This window comes from Anomaloglossus baeobatrachus, unplaced genomic scaffold (assembly GCF_048569485.1).
Source record: "Anomaloglossus baeobatrachus isolate aAnoBae1 unplaced genomic scaffold, aAnoBae1.hap1 Scaffold_2940, whole genome shotgun sequence".
NCBI lineage: Eukaryota > Metazoa > Chordata > Amphibia > Anura > Aromobatidae > Anomaloglossus > Anomaloglossus baeobatrachus.
Genome location: NW_027442385.1, coordinates 66,788 through 82,496, shown reverse-complemented (window position 1 = coordinate 82,496; position 15,709 = coordinate 66,788). Strand labels below are relative to the sequence as shown.

The 15,709-nt window shown below is 45.8% G+C and overlaps 1 long non-coding RNA gene across 1 annotated transcript in view; it reads left to right on the top strand.

The window, feature by feature from the left end:
* Nucleotides 1–949: 949 nt before the first annotated feature.
* LOC142267237 (uncharacterized) overlaps nucleotides 950–15,709 on the top strand; it is a 57,981-nt gene continuing 43,221 nt past the window's right edge. The window contains exon 1 of the long non-coding RNA XR_012733163.1: nucleotides 950–1,107. This is a non-coding gene — a long non-coding RNA (uncharacterized LOC142267237). The remainder of the gene's footprint in view (nucleotides 1,108–15,709) is intronic.

The window sequence follows — 15,709 nt, the reverse complement described above, 5'->3', positions numbered from 1 at the left end:
TGGGAGTTACGGATCAGAACAAGGGACCACACGTCAGGGACATAGTTGCGACAAAAATGGTGTAAGATGTCTCGACACAAAACTTTGCAGCGACATTTTAGGACAACTCATAACTTCAACCCTAGTTCCCTCAGACCTGTTATACATGGAGTCTTCAGAGGGGGCAATCTCAAGAAACGCCTGGCCCAACGCTTACCAGGTGGATTGTTACCCTGGGGACTATGTCTCCGGATGGACTAAACAAATCCTTTAGTTTCTCCTCATTTTTATGATTGACCATCTGAGTTAAATATCTGAAATATCCTCTTCACGTGTGTTCTTTTCATTATATGTTTTTCTTACCTCCTTTTTATTACCCTATATTGGGGTGTCTTGCCTGTATTGATGTGCACCTTCCTTTCTATTAAGACCTCATGAAATCATTCCTCCTGGTCCTTTAATGTGCGTCTTTTTGGTCCAAACGATGAATGGTTTTTAGGAATTTCGACAACCTATCAGCACAATGGATGTATTTTTAGTATGATGCTGTTTTACATACATGCACATACTGCCTATACTGTAATTATGACATACATATTTATAGTATTATTACTATTACTTATCTTTACATTTTGAGGAATATGTGCATCTATTTAGATTGATTCTTATATTGTATATGTGTGTGCTGATTTGGCTGTGGCAATGTATTAAGCACATTTAGTCCCCGCGACACCACTATGAGCACTTTCCTTCTTGAGGTTGCCCCTGTGTGCGGAGGTGACGCGTTCCTCCTGTTATCAGGAGCAATCTCGATGATGTGCGATCACAGTGGTAATAAACCATGTGACCATGTGATTCTCATGTGACCTACACTGCTATGACGCCAACGCTGTGAAGCCAGGCCTCTACAACAGCATCCTCTGATATTATTAGAGTGGTGAGCGCATGCTCGGTGACGTGTGTTACGTAATTGATCACGTGGTCACTCACAGGTCCTTTTATAAGGTCTTGCAAGGCTATGGAGACTATCACAAACCTCTGAGAAGAAGCGGACAATCCGCCTGAGAAACGGCTGTCAGGCTCTTCCCTTCAGTCCACATGCCCTGCTTATACCCCTGAGACTACTGGGTAAGACAACTTTGTTGCAAACACATTATAATTAAGAGTGCAAGTTACCATGATATTCTCTACATGAGCACAATCTTTATATTCATTACTAACGCTGTGATTAGATGTTGCTACACAGGCGACCTCTTGTGGGAATTAAATGTATTTTCCCTTTACCACTGTACTTTATGTCTTTACCAATTTGAGCAGATGATTGAATCTATTATATATAATATTCTGTAGGTTTAGCTTGGGCACTGTGTCCAATTCCTGTCTTGTATTAAATCTTGTATTGTTTTAATAAATATTTTTGTAATTGTTTAATAAAGATTCATTAATTATACATGTAAAATCTCCATTGTTTTTTAGTTTGCAGCTGATCAGCCTTGCCTATTTTCATGCCAGAAATATTTGGAGAAACAAATTGACTTGGCAAAGGGCTCCATTAATAAAGCGAAAATTAAAGGGGATAATGGGCAACCTGGCGTGACCTATTTGTAGTAGGGACGGGTTAGAAAGTACAATTGATGAGTAAATTTGTGCAGTGGTCAATGTGTTAAGTACCATAATTGAGGACGAGATAGGACCAGAGATGCCAAATTTTATGAGCACTTCTTGGAGGTAACCCCAGTGTAATCGATTGAATGCTTTCACCGCATCCAAGGACAGAAGCAAATAAGGCATTCCACGAAACCCCACCTTAGAAATAATGTTGGTAACGTGACCTGTACCTTCAGCAGTTTGACTTTTTACAAAACCCACCTGATCCTGTTCTGTAAGTGATAAAATATTAAGATTAAGAGATATGGCTTTAGTGTATAGTTTAGATCTGAATTTTAAAGGGTTATTGTCTTTAACGTTGGCTGGCTTAGGTAGTGTAATAATGAAAGCCACAAGCATTTTTTTAGGATACAATTTAGTCTTAGCGGCTTTATTAAAGTCTCACTAAATAAGGAGCTTGCAGCAATTAATATTTCTTATCATATTCGTTTGTGACACCATCCAGTCCTGGGGCTTTGTTAAGCTTTAATAACTCTACAGCTTTTATTTCTTGAAAGGTAAATGGTTGGGAGACAGTTTGTATGTTCAGGATTCAATTGAGTTACCTTTATTTTATTCAGAAAGGAAGCTCTTGTAATCCGGATGGAGAGTTTTGGTATCTGTTTCCAAGATGTATAATTTGTGATAATTAGGAAACTCATTGGTAATGTTCTGAGGATCTATTAATTTACATTTGTCAGATGAGTAGAAGAAAGATATACGGGATGGAGCGGTTTAAGATTTTGTTTGCTAAAAAGGGAGCTTCTTACTGTGCCAATAATGACAGTACTTTTTTAGCGTTTGTTCATGTTGGTGAACTTTCCTCCCACCTCTCCTCTAACTCTCTCTTCGACAACCTCCAGTCCGCCTTCCGTCCACATCATTCCACTGAAACTGCCCTGACTAAAATTACAAATGACTTACTTACTGCCAAAGCTAACAACCACTTCTCTATACTCCTACTTCTAGACCTATCCTCAGCCTTTGACACTGTCGACTACTCCCTGCTACTACAGATCCTCTCTTCCCTTGGTGTCAGAGACCTCGCCCTATCCTGGATCTCTTCATACCTTTCCAACCGCACTTTTAGTGTCTCCCACTCCCACACAACCTCTTCATCCCGCCATCTCTCTGTTGGTGTCCCTCAAGGCTCTGTCCTGGGACCCTTACTCTTTTCCATCTATACGTTTGGACTGGGACAACTCATAAAGTCCCATGGCTTCCAGTACCACCTATATGCCGACGACACTCAAATCTACCTCTCTGGTCCAGATGTCACTTCTCTGCTGTCCAGAATCCCAGAGTGCCTATCGGCTATATCTTCCTTCTTTTCCTCTCGCTTCCTAAAGCTCAATGTGGCCAAAACTGAACTGATCATCTTTCCTCCGTCTCACCTACACTCCCTACCTGATCTAGCTATTACAATAAATAACATCACGCCTTTCCCAGCACCCAAAGTTCGGTGCCTCGGAGTGACCTTGGACTCTGCCTTGTCCTTCATACCACACATCCAATCCCTCACCGCCTCCTGCCGTCTTCAACTCAAAAATATTTCCAGAATCCGTCCTTTCCTCAATTCTTAATCTACAAAAATGCTAGTGCATGCTCTCAATCTCCCGCCTCGACTACTGCAACATCCTCCTGTGGTCTCCCTGCTTACACGCTCGCCCCTCTCCAGTCCATCCTTAATTCTGCTGCCCGAATGATCCACCTCTTTCCTCAATACCACCCCGCTTCTCATCTCTGCAAATCCCTCCATTGGCTCTTAATCTTCCATCGCATCCAATTCAAACTACTAACACTGACCTACAAAGCCATCAATAATCTGTCTCCTCCGTATATCTCTGAACTAATCTCTCGCTACACTCCAAAACGTAATCTTCGGTCCTCCCAAGATCTCCGTCTCTCATTCGCTCCTCATGCAACCGACTCCAAGACTTCTCCCGAGCATCCCCAGTCTCCTGGAACTCGCTGCCTCAACACGTCAGACTATATACTACACTTGCAAACTTTAAACGGAACCTGAAAACTCATCTGTTCAGAAATGCCTATAACCTTCAATGACCCCACTGCCCCACTACCGTGCGGAGCTGCCGGACCACCCCCGTGCGGGGCTGCCGCCCCACCACCATGCGGAGCTGCCGGACCACCCCCATGCGGAGCTGCCGCCCCACCACCGTGCGGAGCTGCCGCCCAACCTACACCCCGCCTACTGTCTCCTCCCCAAAACCCTTTAGAATGTAAGCCCGAAAGGGCAGGGCCCTCTTCCCTCTGTACTAGTCTGTTTATTGAAACTTGTATATGTTTTCTGTATGTAACCCCCCTTCTCATGTACAGCACCATGGAATCAATGGTGCTCTATAAATAATAATAATAATAATAATAATGTTGGTAAAAATGTGCATGCAGTTGGTTTTAAAGCTGGGATATCTCTAATGCTCGATCATTGGAAAATTATAATTTATTGAGATTATGGAGGGTACAAAGTTTATTTTGTATATCTGTATAAAGTAACTGCTTATCATTATTGTGGAATGATTGTTTGATAAATTGACCTCTTAAGTATCTTTGTGCGCACACAAGAGAGTCGTATCCAAGACTTCACTATTATCATTTAGTTCAAAATAATCCAGGATGGATTGTTGAAAGTATGGGGAAGAGAGCGGATGATTTAAAATGTAGTTGTTTGAACACCAAATTGGGTTGGGAAAAGGTTTGAATAGCTCTTTTATAGATAAATACAGGCACGATCTGACCACGTTATAGCAGCAAAACACGTTTGATTCAGTTGAAGTAATGCTGCTGTAACATTTAAAAGCTAAATAATCAGTAAAACCTAATCTCATGTTTCTTAAATTTCTACATGATACAGATTATCGGAATTTATACTTCTTAGCTCAAATGGGTTTATTATAATCACCTCACATTTTCAAGGAAACAAAACTTTCCTTTACTAAAGAGGCAGTCGCTTAGATAGCAAAGGAACTGCTCCTCTTTGGTGAAGTGTCAGAATACGGTTGCCAATTTCAAGAGAAGGTTCCACAATTGGGGCCACTTTAGGGAATTCATTCAATCAGGATTTAAATAAACACGCACTAAGATTGGATCCTTACACCTAAACCAACATCTGAACCTATCACACGGCTAAAAGGTACTTATGATGACCAAACTGATTGCATTACAAGTATCCTCAGAAAATATTGGGGGATTCTCAGGGCAGATCCCGATACTTCTGGTTTCATATTTGTATCCCCCTGTCATCTTAAGGAAGGGGAGATCTATCAAGGTCATGTGGTACACAACCATCTCTCTATATAAAAAATAAAAAAGCCGTTACCTGGTTGGACAACATATCACTGGGTGCCTTCAGGTTTGATAACTTTAGTTTTGCCAACATGTCACTCCTAATACTTTTAGAAGTGTTGTTACAAATTGGGTCTATAAAAACGACTTTGCCAATTGTAAAACCACTGGTGTAGTGTAGCTGTGCACCTACACTTGCCCCAAAGATTAAGTAGGAAAAACGACACGACAACTTCAGGTTCATATTAGCGAAAACCTTGGGGATTTTAGACATGGCAGGGAGACCCCTTTGGCACATCATGTTAATGCCGTAGATGGTAGCGATATACTGTTTCATTTCAAAGTAAACTATCCCACAAAGTGATTGGGATGAAAGGATATTGCTAAGGGAAAGCAGGTGGATTTTTTGGCTTGAGTTAAGGCCCTGTCACACACAGAGATAAATCTGCGAAAGATCTGTGGTTGCAGTGAAATTGTGGACAATCAGTGCCAGGTTTGTGGCTGTGTACAAATGGAACAATATGTCCATGATTTCACTGCAACCACAGATCTGCCAAAGATTTATCTCTGTGTGTGTGACGGGGCCTTTATACTCAGCCCCAAGGACCTTAACCAGCAATTAAGCTTTGTTAGATTTATTAAGTCTGTCCAGCTCTAGTGGTATTTACACTTTAGCATACCTTTTACATACAACCTCCATTTCTGGTATAGGCCCTAGTGACCACTGGTATTTTTTATAAATTGATGATCATTTGGTCTTGTATATATTTTTTTTAAATTGTTCGTGCACTTATTGGGATCAAGATTGTATTATTGTCCTGTACATTTTTTGATAATATCCCCAACTAATGAAGAGTATAATCATGTCTGTCCCTTATTATTGCGCTATCTATAGTCCAGATCTACAGTGCTTCTTGTCCACATCAAATATCATGCTGCCTATTTGTGCCCATAACTCATAGGGGTATTTCTACATCTGCTATATCTGTAGTATTATGCGTTTACATACGGTTTTTCCATACAGCGTGCATGCGCAGCTAGCAGGCAGTTGTTGAAACGCATTTGCATCCCACCACTCTCTAGGGTGCGTGATTTCTCATCCCTACTATATGATAGACGTTTAATTCGGCTTCTGTTATTACGTCACATCCGGCGTGCTGCACTAAGTGGAATCCCACGATGCATTCCATTGCCCATCAGGTCACATCAGGTACGCTGTACTCAGTGAAGCCCAAGATGTGATCCACCGCCTATAACGTCACTTTCTACACTCCAGAAGCGATATTAATCCTGGCCATATATGGCGCAGTTTCCTCTAATGCCTGCATATGTTACGGCACAGCGGTGTCACATGCTGTATTTTCTGCATCCTGGTCTTCTTCTCCAATGCACCACACAAGTGGAACCCATTAACTCCAAAACCCTATCTCTCCTATGGATAATGACAAAACAAAGAAAAAATAGTGTCTTTTAGTCCCTAAAATAAAAGTATTTTAATATAAAGATCCAGAGTTCTGTGATCAGTAACCTGTAATGATCAATCTCAGCAGCAGGCGGAGGATGATAGAACTGACATCCTGATATCATTCAGAACTTGTGTTATATATTCTGGATTTTACTGTACTTTTGCATTCTTGGCCATCCATTAAAAAAAAAATGAAAATACCGAATATAAAAGTATCAAACACAGCAATAAATATATGAAGATGACCAAATGTGTAAAGTGAAAAAAAAATGCTAAAAAGGCTGTTACACTAGTGATGTGTCGGTCGGGAACAATCCGATCCAAAGATCCGGCTCCTTGCTGTGACTGACAGGAGCTGGATCCTCAGTGAGAGCCACTAAATTCTCTAAACGGCTCTCAGTGGGCGTAAAAAAAATGGGTGTTTGGTGGGCAAAACCCCGCCCACTTAGCAAAGTAATTGGTCAGTTGGGAGTGGGCAGGGTTTAGCAGCGGGTAGGCGGGGTTTCAGCATCGTCAACAAAAGATTAAATGTGTGTTTACCTGTGGTGAACACATAATTAATAGGGAGCCAGGAACGAGCCAAAAGAGTCGGCTCTTTTTGGTAAACGAGGCCATGGGAACCGGATCACCAAAAAGAGTTGGACTGCCCATGACTATGATACACCAATGAAGTGACAAAATTATTCATGAAAAAAATTCTACTAGAAATGAATGTGAAAAACTTGCAAAAATGTGAAGCGCTGAATAAATATATGGCCAGAATATACTGTATATACAGTATATCCATCACTGCCCACACTGTGGGTTGGGACTATCAATATACGGACAATTTGAATTTAGCAATTATAAGGCTCCTGTCAGGTCTGATAACGCTCTTAACCTGCATCTATCGGGTTAATCAGCAGTTTAATACTGTTTGAAAGGTCCTGGCCGATGTACTGGAAATGCGGCTTCGAGGAAAACGTTTACGTTACTTCTCTCAGTAGCCCCCGGTGCTAACACCGCTCACAACACGTGGACAGCCTGCTCTGCACTAATACACTGCACCGCAAGAAGTGAAGGTGCCAGAGCGGTGGCAACAATTTCTCCGGACACGCCTGTATGACTAAAAGCCTACTGGGGGAAAAGTTTATTTTCATTTTCAGTACTGCAGCTGGCATCATCCAAAAGGCCCCGTCACACACACAGATAAATCTTTGGCAGATCTGTGGTTGCAGTGAAATCATGGACATATTGTTCCATTTGTACAAAGCCACAAACCTGGCACTGATTGTCCACAATTTCACTGCAACCACAGATCTGCCGCAGATTTAGCTCTGTGTGTGACAGGGCCTAAACCATATTAACCTGCAGATATCCGCAGGGTCACTTGAAATATTTTTACCAGGCCTTTGTGGTTGTAAATTAAAAAGTGAGAAAAAAAAATACTTAAATATCTTAACAAGTAAAGTTAAAGAGCACATGTAGTATAAAACCCCAAAATAGCCTTAGTGAAAAAATAGTGGTATATGCTCTAGTCAGGAACTGGTAGAAATGGGGGTATATGTTCTAGTCATGAACTGGTTAATGGTGACTTGTTTTTGTAAAGATGGAGTCAGTACATTTCTAACGGCTCAGCCCTGGTGTCAGCCTCATTCAGACTTCAGCGATTTTTTTAACAAAAAAATTGGTCTGAGTTTCAGCAGTGGGTTTTTTTTGTCAGTTTGTTCAGTCAGATTTTATAATCAAAGTTTGTCCGATTTTTTTCATTTTTTTCTTGGATGAAAAAGCAAAAAAGAAGGGAATTTTGTTTACTTACCGTAAATTCCTTTTCTTCTAGCTCCAATTGGGAGACCCAGACAATTGGGTGTATAGGCTATGCCTCCGGAGGCCGCACAAAGTATTACACTAAAAGTGTAAAGCCCCTCCCCTTCTGCCTATACACCCCCCGTGGTCACACGGGCTGCTCAGTTTTGGTGCAAAAGCAAGAAGGAGGAAAAAACAATTATAAACTGGTTAAAGTATGCTCAATCCGAAGGAATAACGGAGAACTGAAACCATTCAACATGAACAACATGTGTACACAAAAAAACAGGGGCGGGTGCTGGGTCTCCCAATTGGAGCTAGAAGAAAAGGAATTTACGGTAAGTAAACAAAATTCCCTTCTTCTTTGTCGCTCCATTGGGAGACCCAGACAATTGGGACGTCTAAAAGCAGTCCCTGGGTGGGTAAATAATACCTCATAATAGAGCCGTAACGGCTCTGGCCTACAGGTGGCTAACCGCCGCCTGAAGGACTCGCCTACCTAGGCTGGCATCTGCCGAAGCATAGGTATGCACCTGATAGTGTTTTGTGAAAGTGTGCAGGCTCGACCAGGTAGCAGCCTGACACACCTGCTGAGCCGTAGCCTGGTGCCTCAAAGCCCAGGATGCACCCACGGCTCTGGTAGAATGGGCTTTCAGCCGTGAAGGAACCGGAAGCCCTGCAGAACGGTAAGCTTCGAGAATTGGTTCCTTGATCCACCTAGCTAGGGTTGATTTGGAAGCCTGTGACCCTTTACGCTGGCCAGCGATAAGGACAAAGAGTGCATCCGAGCGGCGCAGCGGCGCCGTACGAGAAATGTAGTACCTGAGTGCTCTCACTAGATCTAACAAGTGCAAATCCTTTTCACATTGGTGAACTGGATGAGGATAAAAAGAAGGTAAGGAGATATCCTGATTCAGATGAAAGGGGGATACTACTTTAGGGAGAAATTCCGGAACCGGACGCAGAACCACCTTATCTTGGTGAAACACCAGGAAGGGGGCTTTGCATGACAGAGCTGCGAGCTCCGACACTCTCCGAAGTGAAGTGATTGCTACTAGGAAAACCACTTTCTGTGAAAGGCGTGCGAGAGAAATATCTTTCATTGGCTCAAACGGTGGTTTCTGAAGAACCAGCAGTACCCTGTTCAGATCCCAGGGTTCCAACGGACGTTTGTAAGGAGGCACGATGTGACAAACCCCCTGCAGGAACGTCCGTACTTGAGGAAGCTTGGCTAGGCGCTTCTGAAAAAACACAGAGAGCGCAGAGACTTGTCCCTTAAGGGAGCCGAGTGACAAACCCTTTTCTAATCCGGACTGAAGAAAAGACAGGAAAATGGGCAAGGCAAATGGCCAGGGAGAAAAACTCCCAGCAGAGCACCATGACAGGAATATTTTCCACGTCCTGTGGTAGATCCTGGCGGACGTTGGTTTCCTAGCCTGTCTCATAGTGGCAATGACCTCCTGAGACAATCCTGAGGACGCTAAGATCCAGGACTCAATGGCCACACAGTCAGGTTCAGGGCCGCAGAATTCTGATGGAAAAACGGCCCTTGAGACAGTAAGTCTGGACGGTCTGGTAGTGCCCACGGTTGGCCGACCGTGAGATGCCACAGATCCGGGTACCACGACCTCCTCGGCCAGTCTGGAGCGACGAGGATGGCGCGGCGGCAGTCGGCCCTGATCTTGCGTAACACTCTGGGCAACAGTGCCAGAGGAGGAAACACATAAGGGAGTTGAAACTGCGACCAATCCTGAACTAAGGCGTCTGCCGCCAGAGCTCTGTGATCGTGAGATCGCGCCATGAATGCCGTGACTTTGTTGTTGTGCCGGGATGCCATTAGGTCGACGTCCGGCATCCCCCAGCGGCAACAGATCTCCTGAAACACGTCCGGGTGAAGAGACCATTCTCCTGCGTCCATGCCCTGGCGACTGAGAAAGTCTGCTTCCCAGTTTTCCACGCCTGGGATGTGAACTGCGGAGATGGTGGAGGCCGTGGCTTCCACCCACATCAAAATCCGTCGGACTTCCTGGAAGGCTTGCCGACTGCGTGTCCCGCCTTGGTGGTTGATGTAAGCCACCGCTGTGGAGTTGTCCGATTGAATTCGGATCTGCTTGCCTTCCAGCCACTGCTGGAAAGCCTTCAGGGCAAGATACACTGCTCTGATTTCCAGGACATTGATCTGGAGTGAGGACTCTTGCTGAGTCCACGTACCCTGGGCCCTGTGGTGGAGAAAAACTGCTCCCCACCCTGACAGACTCGCGTCCGTCGTGACCACTGCCCAGGATGGAGGTAGAAAAGATTTCCCCTTCGATAGTGAAGTGGGAAGAAGCCACCACCGAAGAGAAGCTTTGGTTGCTTGAGAAAGAGAGACGTTTCTGTCGAGAGACGTCGGATTCCTGTCCCATTTGCGTAGGATGTCCCATTGAAGAGGACGCAGATGAAACTGCGCAAAAGGAACTGCCTCCATCGCCGCTACCATCTTCCCTAGGAAGTGCATGAGGCGTCTCAGGGAGTGCGACTGGCCCTGCAGGAGAGATTGCACTCCTGTCTGTAGTGAACGCTGTTTGGTCAGCGGGAGTTTCACTATCGCTGCTAGAGTATGAAACTCCATGCCAAGATATGTTATCGATTGGGCCGGTGTCAGATTTGACTTTGGAAACTTGATAATCCACCCGAAACTCTGGAGAGTTTCTAGAGTAGCGTTGAGGCTGTGTTGGCATGCCTCTTGAGAGGGTGCCTTGACCAGCAGATCGTCCAAGTAAGGAATCACTGAGTGTCCCTGAGAGTGGAGTACCGCTACTACTGAAGCCATGACCTTGGTGAAGACCCGTGGGGCTGTCGCCAGGCCGAACGGCAGTGCCACGAACTGCAGGTGCTCGTGTCCTACGGCAAAGCGTAGGAAGCGCTGATGCTCTGCAGCAATCGGTACGTGGAGATAAGCATCTTTGATATCGATCGATGCGAGGAAATCTCCTTGGGACATTGAGGCGATGACGGAGCGGAGGGATTCCATCCGGAACCGCCTGGTCTTCACGTGTTTGTTGAGTAGTTTCAGGTCCAGGACAGGACGGAAAGACCCGTCCTTCTTTGGAACCACAAACAGGTTGGAGTAAAAACCGTGACCCTGTTGCTGAAGCGGCACAGGGACCACCACTCCTTCCGCCTTTAGAGTGCCTACCGCCTGCAAAAGAGCATCGGCTCGCTCGGGAGGCGGAGAAGTTTTGAAGAATCGAGCCGGAGGACGAGAGCTGAACTCTATCCTGTAACCGTAAGACAGAATGTCTCTCACCCACCGGTCTTGTACCTGTGGCAGCCAGATGTCGCAAAAGCGGGAGAGCCTGCCACCGACCGAGGATGCGGTGTGAAGTGGCTGCAAGTCATGAGGAAGCCGCCTTGGTAGCGGCACCTCCGGCGGTCTGTTTAGGACGTGAGTTAGACCGCCATGAGTCGGAGTTCCTCTGATTTTTCTGAGGCCTTTTGGACGAGGAGAATTGAGACTTGTCCGCGCCCCGAAAGGACCGAAACCTCGACTGTCCTTTCCTCTGTGGGGGTCTGTTCGGTTTGGGCTGGGGCAAGGATGTATCCTTTCCCTTGGATTGTTTGATGATTTCATCCAAACGCTCGCCAAACAATCTGTCGCCAGAAATTGGCAAACTGGTTAATCGCTTTTTGGAAGCAGAATCTGCCTTCCATTCCCGTAGCCACAAGGCCCTGCGGAGTACCACCGAATTGTCGGCTGCAACCGCCGTCCGGCTCGCAGAGTCCAGGACAGCATTAATAGCGTAAGACGCAAATGCCGAGGTCTGAGTGGTAATGGACGCCACTTGTGGTGCGGACGTGCGTGTGGCTGCTTCAATTTGCGCTTGACCTGCTGAGATAGCTTGCAGCGCCCAAACAGCTGCGAATGCTGGGGCAAAAGAAAGCGCCTATAGCTTCATAGATGGATTTCAACCAGAGCTCCATCTGCCTGTCAGTGGCATCTTTGAGTGAAGCCCCATCTTCCACTGCAAGTATGGATCTAGCCGCCAGTCTGGAGATTGGAGGATCCACTTTGGGACATTGAGTCCAACTTTTAACCACGTCAGGGGGAAAAGGATAACGTGTATCCTTAAGACGCTTAGAAAAACGCTTATCTGGACAAGCATGGTGATTCTGGACTGCCTCTCTGAAATCAGAGTGGTCCAGAAACATGCTCGGTGTACGCTTGGGGAACCTGAAACGGAATTTCTCCTGTTGAGAAGCCGCCTCCTCTGCCGGAGGAGCTGAGGGAGAAATATCCAGCATTTGATTGATGGACGCAATAAGATCATTCACTATGGCGTCCCCGTCTGCAGTATTAAGATTGAGAGCGCCCTCAGGATCAGAATCCTGATCAACTGTTTCCGCTTCATCAATCCGAGATTCCCCTCGCTGAGACCCTGAACAATATGATGATGTTGAGGGAAAATCTAAGCGAGCTCGCTTAGTCGGTCTGGGGCTGGGGTCTGTGTCAGAACCCTCAGCCCGGGATCTATGAGATACCCCGGGAGGACATTGTTGGTCCAACTGAGGGGGCCCAGGGAACACAGATTCAACAGAGTCCCTGTGCTGAGATATCGGCCTGGACTGCAAGGCTTCTAGTATCTTAGCCATAGTGTCAGAGAGTTTTGCAAACTCTGTCCCTGTCACCTGGACATTGTCAGCAGGTGGCTCCCCCTGGGCCCCTCTTAGCAGAGGCTCTGGCTGAGCAAGTGTCACAGGGCCCGAGCACTGTACACAATGAGGGTCAGTGGAACCTGCCGGTAGCGGGGTCGTACATGCGGCGCAGGCAGCATAATAAGCCTGTGTTTTGGCACCCCTGCCTTTTGTGGGCGCCATGCTATTATCTTCCCTAAGCAACACAATAGGGTATATAGCCAGAATGAACTGTGCACCATACAGTGTAAATTGTATAGTTACACTACTGCACAATGGGGCTGGCACCACAGGTGCTGCTTACCACCCGCTTAAAAGCGGTTGTGAGGCCACCGAAGTCCCTGCCTGGGTCCCCCAGACCTTGTCCCCCTCTGCTGCGTCCGAGGAGCTGACAGGAATGGCTGCCGGCGTCCTGAGGAGAGAGGGGAGTCGTGGGCGTGGCCTAGAAAGTGCGGGAACTGGTGCCTGCACTGTGCACAGTGAGAGGGATGGAGTATGCAAAGCATGCTCCAGCCCTCCGTGCTGCTCGTGCTGTGCAGCGTCCCGCCTTTCTCCTGCCTGTCAGGGGTGAGGGCGGGAGGAAAAGGAGACCAGGCCGCAAGTCAAGCCGGGGACTATAGTAATAAGCGCTGCCGCCGTATAAGCGCGGCCAGCGCGGAAGTCCCCGGCGCACTACAAGTCCCAGCCGCGCCACAGTGTTCTGTGGCAGCGGCGGTTAGCGCGGCGGTCCCTAAACATAAACACACTCAGTAACGCTGAGTGTGTAATGGCACATTAAACCCTGTCAGCGCCGCGGTCCCCGGCGTACTAGCACACCCAGCAAAGCTGCAGTGTTGCTGTGCGCGGACCCCACAGGGATACAGAGTACCTTACAGAAGCAGGGCCATATCCCTGAACGGTACCCGGCTCATATCCAGCAGGCTCCACAGGAGATGTGGATGAAGCACGGTCTCCTGTGCCTGGAGACCGATAGGATCCCACTTCACCCAGAGCCCTGAGGGGGATGGGGAAGGAAAACAGCATGTGGGCTCCAGCCTCCGTACCCGCAATGGATACCTCAACCTTAACAACACCGCCGACAAAAGTGGGGTGAGAAGGGAGCATGCTGGGGGCTCTATATGAGCCCACTTTTCTTCCATCCGACATAGTCAGCAGCTGCTGCTGACTAATCTGTGGAGCTGTGCGTGCATGTCTGCCTCCTTCGCACAAAGCAAAAAACTAACTGAGCAGCCCGTGTGACCACGGGGGGTGTATAGGCAGAAGGGGAGGGGCTTTACACTTTTAGTGTAATACTTTGTGCGGCCTCCGGAGGCATAGCCTATACACCCAATTGTCTGGGTCTCCCAATGGAGCGACAAAGAAAACAAGTTTGACTATGTTTCCCATTAGTGAAACAGATGTTACAGATGGTGGCAGAGTGCCGAGAGATTGTTCCTGGACCCATAGACCTGCACTGCTGATATAGGTCTGACGCATGGATCATTATCGGACGGCTCTACGTTTCTGTGCAATCAGTCCACGAAAAACCATGGACTTGTGAAAAGCCATATTCACTATCGCAGCTCTGAGAGTGATCCGTGAGAAACATGGATCTCACTCATCCGAGAAAAAATGAGGAATGAATGAGGCCGAAGGATTTAGGATCAGCACAGAGCTGCCAGATTGCCTGATATCCAGTACATACACCCGGGACGTGTGCGTGTGTGTGCGTGTGTGTGTAATATATATATATATATATATATATATATATATATATATATATATATATATACACATATATATCTAGTATCAAGTGCCAATGATACACGATTGGCTGCGGTTTCTGGAGGATCATCTTCATGATATCAGTGGAGGTCAAAAAGATTTTATTATGTTCAGTTTCTCTCAGTTTTCTATTCTGCAATTTTTTTAAGTCAATCGGAGAAGGCAAAAATACCTATAAGAATTTTTGTTTTCTTTTTCCATCTTAACCCCTTTTCCCCTGGGGCAATCTTCTGGGTTTTTTCCGCCCCTTCTTCCAAAAGCCATAACTTTGTTACTTTTCCATATGAAGACTTGATTTTTGCAGGAAGAGTTGCACTTTTTAATGACACTATTCATTTTGCCACATATTCAACTGGAAAATGGGAAAAAAATTAAAGTGCGATGAAATTGCGAAAAAAAAGTGCAATTCACGATTGTTTTGGGGGCTTCTTTCTTTACCATGCTCACGCTATGCTAAATCTGACCTGGCAGTATCAGTCTCCAAATCAATACGAGTTTGTAGACACCAAACCCATATAGATTTACTGTTATCTAAGGGGTGAAAAATATTCAGAAGTTGGTAAAACATAAATATAAAACTGTTCTTTTGTCGCCAGGTTCCGTCACCCGCTCCGTTCTCATTTCTCGGATCTGGGGCTCAGTGACATCTTATTTTCTTACGTCTTGAGCTGGTGTTTTTAATGATACAATTTTTGGGTAGATATGATGTTTTGATCGCCCGCTATTACATTTTTATGCAATGTTGCAGTGACCAATAAAACGTAATTCTGGCGTTTTGCTTTTTTTTCTAGCTGCATCGTGTGCCAATCAGATTAATTGATTTTATGTTTTGATAGATTGGGCATTTCTGAACACGGCGATAACAAATGTGTAATTTTTTTTTACGTATTTTCAATGGAGCAAAATGGAGATGATTTTAACTTGTAGGTTTTTTCATTTTTTTATTTATATTTTTTAATGATTTTACTAGTCCCCTTAAAAGACTTTTTTTGCCTGCAGTGTTCGATCACTTCTGATGAGAGCGAAGCTTCAGCCTCATCAGCACCGCTCTGTACAGCAGAAACGCTGATCTCCTGAGTGCCGGCGTTTATG